We start from the raw sequence: 6,901 nt of genomic DNA, 5'->3' as shown, positions 1-6,901 counted from the left end.
TCTTTTCTGTTTTATTTCATTTAAAAGTATTTAGGTATTTTATAAAAATATGTTTTCTCCACCATAATTACCAGTGTATTATTTGGCACCCACCGAACATTTTTGTTTAAATTTTTGAAAACTTTTATTTTCCACTTTGATTTTAATTGAAGTTTGAACTAGGAGTTTGAAAAGAAATGTGATGCAATTGTGATCAAGCCCTGTTTAGCAACATGATTAGCTTAATCTCAGAGAGTTACTGTAGCATGATTCTCGGGGTGATACATTACCTTACTGTTTTTATATTTCCAGATTACAAAAACCTATATCTAACATCTATATTGCACTTGTATCACCATCTCTTCGCCGAACTAGTGCACCTATACAATTTATCATTGTATTGGGTGTGTTGGGGACACAGGAGACTCTTTGTTATTTGGTTGCAGGGTTGCTTGAGAGAGACCATCTTCATCCTACGCCTCCCATGGATCGATAAACCTTAGGTCATCCACTTGAGGGAAATTTGCTACTGTCCTACAAACCTCTGCACTTGGAGGCCCAACAACGTCTACAAGAAGAAGGCTGTGTGGTAGACATCAGCCCCCATTATGGATGTGCACAAGTTGATCCAATTTTTTTTCTGATCTCATATATATACATATATATATATATATATATATTCTTCTATATGTATATATATATATTCTTTTATATGTCACGTTGTCTGTCAAAGTATTGAAGAAATCCATGGCTTCATCATTATTAGCTGGAAGTAACAGGCGTATGATGCTACGAAGCTCTTCAAAGTTGTTTTGGAACGGAGTTCCTGATAGAATAATTTGCCCTTTGGTACGAATTTCAGCAAAGGCCTTCCAAATAGCAATATTCGGAAGGCTCTTGCTGAACTTTGTACCAAAAAGCGAATTATTCTATCGGGAACTCCATTCCAAAACAACTTTGAAGAGCTTCATACCATTATGCGCCTGTCATTTCTGGCTAATGATGAAGTCATGGTTTTCTTGAATTCTTTGACACTAGACAACGTGACATATAGAAGGGTAGATGAGATCAGGAAAAATATGGACCATTTTCTGCACATTCAGAATGGCGCCATTTTGTTAAATCCCTTGTCGGTCCGGACGTCGGACAATCATGAGAGAGGCGGTCCGGCCCAAACCCTAGAAGCGTTGCCGAGGCCACCCAAATTTACCAAGTTAAAAGAGCGTTGTCGTCGAGGCCACCCAAACCCTAGAAGCGTTGCCGAGGCCACCCCAAACCGTAGAAGCGTCGAGGCCACTAATATGATTCCTTGTGGTGATTAGCTAGCTAGGTCTACGTTTGCCACTAATATATCCATCTGTCATGTTTGTATATTAATTGCCCAAGTGTTGGGGGACATAATCCTCGGCGGAGGTGATGTCTTGTCGTATCTCAACGACATCGATGGTCTGGAAGGAGAGGGTGAAGCAGGCTATGGTGATCGAACAATGGAGGAGGAGGACATGATTATGATGGCTCCGGTGACCGAATGCCGGTGGAAGAAGGAGACCGTGATGACGGCTCCGGTGACCGAACGGAGTCCGGCCAGGTATATATATTAATTAAGCATGTGCTGACTAGCTAATTGATGCATTAATTGTTTTGGTATGTACACATATTAACTCTCTTCTTTCTTCTTTTTTAGCCCTCCGGATCGAGCCAAACTTCGGTAACGAGACGAGGCCCGAAGAAAAGGTTGCGCCGGGATGAAAGGTTCACGATCACAGCAATCGCGGGCAATGGCCAACCGATTGAACCCAACCGGACCAAGGAAGCATTTTCTGCTCAGTGCGGAGTTCTTGTTAGGGACATGATCCCGATCAGCATCCACCAATGGTATAAGCCTAAGAACGAAGACCCTCAAGTGTCTTATGTCAACGATAGGCCGAAAGATGATCTTTGGACCACGCTGAAGGCAAATTTCACCCTACCGCCAGAGGAGGATCTGGAGAAGCCAGTTATAGAGCCATTGGTTAAGGCTCATGCTCTTAAGAAGATGGCAGATCTATTCAGGAGGTGGAAGAATGAGTTGAAATCAACGTTTGTCGACAAAGGGAAGACTCCAGAATTCACCGGCCGATTTGAGAAGATAAGAGATCAATGGCCCGCATTTGTGGCCTACAAGACATCGGAGAAGAGTAAGAAGATGTCAGCGACAAACAAGAAAATGCAGCAAAGAAGGAGCTTCGCCATCGCACGGGGTCAGGTGGCTACCTCAAAGCCCGACCGTTGTGGGACAAGGCTGAGAATGACCTGCTTACTAAATGGGTCGAACCAGAGACATTCCATGGTTCTTCGGGGTTGGGGGAACGTTGGACCCTGAAACAAGGAAGTGCGTTTGGACAGAGGAGCAACTTGACATACCCGTCAAGAAGCTTCAACAGTATATCGCCGCAGCGCAGCAAGGGACGTTCGTTCCCGACAAAGAGAACGACGAGCTCACACAGGCCCTCGGCAATCCTAAGCACCCAGGACAAATACGAGGCACGACAGGCTCCATTGCATGGAAGGTTGGGTTTCCCAGCGCAAGCAGTTACAAAACCCGGGAGAGGAGGAGGAAAGTGGAGTTGACCGAACTGCAGAACCTGAATGCAAGGGTACGAGTGCTAGAGGAACAACAAGCACTAGTTCAGAGCCAGCGACCTGCCAGAGCTACCCCAGAAGCTACCCCGCCATCTCAGCCGAGAAGCAGCGTGGCTTCCACCGAGCTCCTTCAGCAGCCTGACTTCACGGCTCCCAGCTACCCCATGGATGCTATCATGGAGGCTCAAGATGCCACCTTATGGCGCAATGGGGGCACCTCAAAGTCAAGGCGGTTGTCGGCTTTGTTGCACCTCGTGAACCCGGCACAACTTTTCACTGCCTTTCGATTCCACAAGGGTATGCTGTTATGATGGTGGATGAAATAACGCAGGGATTTGAGGAGCTCGAGCTTGACCACCCTACCGGTGAAGGGGAGACTCAGCTGGGTCATGCTCTGAAGACTCCATGTCTATGGCGGAAGGAGCTCATCAACCTTCCGAACTGGACGCCTCCGCCTCCTCCTCCTCTGGCGAGTCAGGGCACTCCGCCTCCTCCTCCGGCGAGTGATCAGGACACTTTGCCTCCTTCTCCGGCTGCTCCGGCGCGTGGCGGCACTCCACCTCCTTCTCTGCCTGCGTCGGCGCGTCCGAGCAGCCCGCCTCCTCCTCCGCCTCGTCAGCAACAGCGGAAGACAGCCGCCGCCGCTCTGGCTGCTCCGGCGCGTCATAGCACTCCGCTTCCTTCTTCTCCGCCTCGTAAGCAACGAAAGAAGACAGCTGCAGCCGCTCCAAATGCTCCGGCGTCTAGCAGTACAACCAGAGGAGGAAAACGCGAAGATCTGTAAAGCCCACATGAAGGACTTCTTTGAAACGCAAAGAGCTAAGAAACATCCACCTTCGGAGGAGAAGATAGATAAGGTGAAAGTTCAGCGCACTCTGGATGCCCTGAAGCGACCACCACCGTCTCCGCCGCAAAGCAACTATGATCGCATTATTGAAAGGTCATATAAGGAAGCGTCCCGGTTGGGAAGTACTTGCAGTGATCAAAGGTTAGCAGAACGAAGAAGTGGGAAAAAATTCCCCAGCTCGGAGAACAAGCGAACCAATCGTGCCCCCCGCTCAAGGTGTCTAGCGATATCGTCACTAATCATCCGGGGATGTTGCCCGGTACCAATCCTGGAGATTACCTGCCCGACAATGCATATTTTGATACAATGGAGGTGGACAAATTCAAATACCGGCACGAGAAGCCTCTCGTCAAACCTGGTCATATGCCTTTGCTTGAGGACAAGCAAAGATTTAAGTGTGGGGGAACTTGACAAGCACATTTCTTATACATAATTTTGGCATACAAATATACCATTTGTTGAGTTCTGACCACCAATTCTTGTTTTAAATATAGAATAATTGAATGAAAATCATATAAAAGGATTGTTGACTAGTCACTTGTTTATTTTGCAGAAAAGTGCGACAAGGCACAAAATCCTTCTACTACAAATGATCAAGTGATGGAGTCAAGGACCCGAGCGAGAAGAAAAGAACTTACCAGGGGCAAAAGCTAAAGAAGAGAAGGGATCTTCTTGCGAAGAAAGAAGAAAGCAGGAGGGTCAATGTGAAAATGTCCAGATCAGCCGTGAGGGGATCAAAATCCCTAGCACGCCTCCATTCCCCATCGGGCCTGGCAAAACCTCTCCTTCCCCCGTCTCCTTCTCCACCACCGGCCGCCGCCGCGGCCAGGCCGGCGTGGTGGTGCGCCTTCCAGCCATCCACCGTGCCCTCTCTACCAGCCGCCGCATCACCACCTCCAACACCACCGCGCCGCTGCCACAACACCACCACATCCAACGCCTCCCTCCAGCCCGCGCGACCCTGCCTCGCCCTGCTTCTTCTTCCCCTCGACCTCCTGCTGCTACTACTCCCTCTCTCCATCGCCTTGCTGCTGCTCTGAATCTCCCTCACCTGCTGCTGCGCCTTCTCTCTTCCTCCCCTACCGCTGCTGCTCATCTCTCCGCTGCTCCTCCTAATCTTCTTCCCCATCCCTACTGCTGCTTCTTCTTCCCTTCTCCCGCTTCTCCTCTTCTCCAAGCCCCGCTGCTGCTCCCTTCTTCTTGCGCCCCTGCTACTCTTCCTTCTCCTCTCTCCATCCCCACGTTGCCGCTGCTTCTTCTTGCGACTTCCTGCTCCCTTCGCCTACCTTGCTGCTCCCTGCCTCTTCTCTGAACCTTTTGCTGCTGCTTATCTCTCTCTCTGAATTTTCTGTAATTGGAGATGTGTAGTACTTGTAAGGTTCAGATTTTGTAAGTGTTTGCAACCAACTAGTTTGTTCAGTTCGTACTTGTTAAATATCATGTCATAAATTCTATGTTCTGAATAGTGGATTTCTTGTTGCTTTGGGAACTAACTAATATGTACTCCCTCCATTCCAAAATAGATGACCCAACTTTGTAAAGTTGAGTCATCTATTTTGGAACGGAGGGAGTAATATTTTGTTGCTTTGGTAATTAGTGTTCTGTCAGCATATATGTGTGTTCACTCTGTGTATTTCTTCTCGCTGTACTAGTTAATTTTTACCAGTAATTTTTAGTTGTTAAATACTGTCGTGTTGATCTGTGGGTACTAATCTTGTGGCTTGTAAGATTTCGTTTCTGTTGTCACTTGTGTAACCTGAACCGTGGTGTAGTATCCTGTTCGCATATGTGTGGTTTTGTGTGTTCTGTAGTCCCTGTATTAGCTATGTACCTGTGATATATAAATGTGTGTGTGTGTTTGATTTGAAACAATTATATTTTGTCATATATTCTCGCTTCTTCCCTCTGTTTATGTTTGATAGTGATGTGTCCTTGTCTTGTAGCTTTAATTGATATTGACTCCTGTTTGTGTTAGTATTGTAGATTCTCAAGTAATACAAAAATACTAAAAAGACAGAGTAAAAATAATCTTCATCTCCCTTTGCTTCTTTGTCATTTTCTTTGTTGATGATCCTTGTTGGTGCTAGGTTTATTTTCTGTTTTCATCATTCAATTCGGTCACCTAGCTTTAGTCGAACGTAGTTGCCGTCGCCTAGTCCCTGTGGAGAACACGACACTCGCAGTTTGTAGTTACGATTGATAATTTTGGCGCCGTTGCCGGGGACTAGCGTCTAGCGATTTTGTTTGGCTATAGACTAGGTTTTTCTTGTTTTTCCCTTTGTGCTATATATATGTGATATATCTCTAACCCCTAACCCTTGTTCATGTTATTTTCTCTATCTTTGCTTGGTCATTCTGCAGGTTATTGCATCTTCTCAGATATGGCTTACTATTCAGATCATCATGCTTATGCGAGCAACACTACAAACAGCACAGAAAGTATTCAAGAACTGATAAGTAAGATTTCCCATTGATTAGATGATTTAGCTCGGCAGCGAGAAGTAGTTTTTGAGGATAGGCCTAGCTCTTATGATCCTTATTCTAGAGGTCATCCTTATGTTGCTCCTACATGCCATATTTGTGGATTTCAGGGCCATTCACCCGCTGAATGTCAGTGTGGTTACTCTCACCCTCCCGATTGTTATGGCATGAGCTTCGCCCCACACCCTAGCTCATACCAAAACAATTACTCATATGGGTGGCCTGAAAACCAGAATATGTCATATAGGAGCAACAACCCTGAGATCTCATCGTTTGCCTCTAGTTATCCAATGCAGGGATTTAGGTATGAAGAGGAGAGCAACAATTATGCTCCACAACAATTTTATTCTGCTCCTATTCATATACCTCAGCACCAGGAGATGTTGCCAATGGAGTTAAATGGTCCTCCATTTGGTCAACCAGCAACTGCTGAGCAATCTCATGTGCAAGTGCCCACACAAGATGAGTTCGATGACATAGACAAGCTCACACTTTTGAGTCTCGAGTTCACTTGGAGTGCCAAGGATGATCCTATTAGGAAGGTGATACTTGAGGAAATGAAGAAGATTGAGAGTGGAAAGGAGCTAGTGGAAGAAGTAAGGAAGATTGAGAAGAACATCAACGCTGGCAGTACTATCTCTTCCCTCCTTGAGTTGAGTGTTGCTGGGATATTGTAACACCCTGGGAATCATGCTACAGTAACCCCCTGTGATTAAGCTAATCATGTTGCTAAACAGGGCTTGATCACATTTGAACCACACCCTTGTCAAACTCCTAGTTCAAACTTCAAATATAATCAAAGTGGAAAATAAAAGTTTTCAAAAATTCAAACAGAAATGTTCAGTGGGTTCTAAATAATACACTGGTAATTATGGTGGAGAAAACACATTTTTATAAAATGTCTAAATACTTTTAAATGAAATAAAACAGAAAAGGAAATAAACAAAAAAGAGAAAACAGAAAACAGAACAA

Source organism: Triticum aestivum, chromosome 2D (genome assembly GCF_018294505.1).
Source record: "Triticum aestivum cultivar Chinese Spring chromosome 2D, IWGSC CS RefSeq v2.1, whole genome shotgun sequence".
In the NCBI taxonomy this organism is placed as follows: domain Eukaryota; kingdom Viridiplantae; phylum Streptophyta; class Magnoliopsida; order Poales; family Poaceae; genus Triticum; species Triticum aestivum.
Note: the sequence above shows the minus strand (reverse complement) of the source record.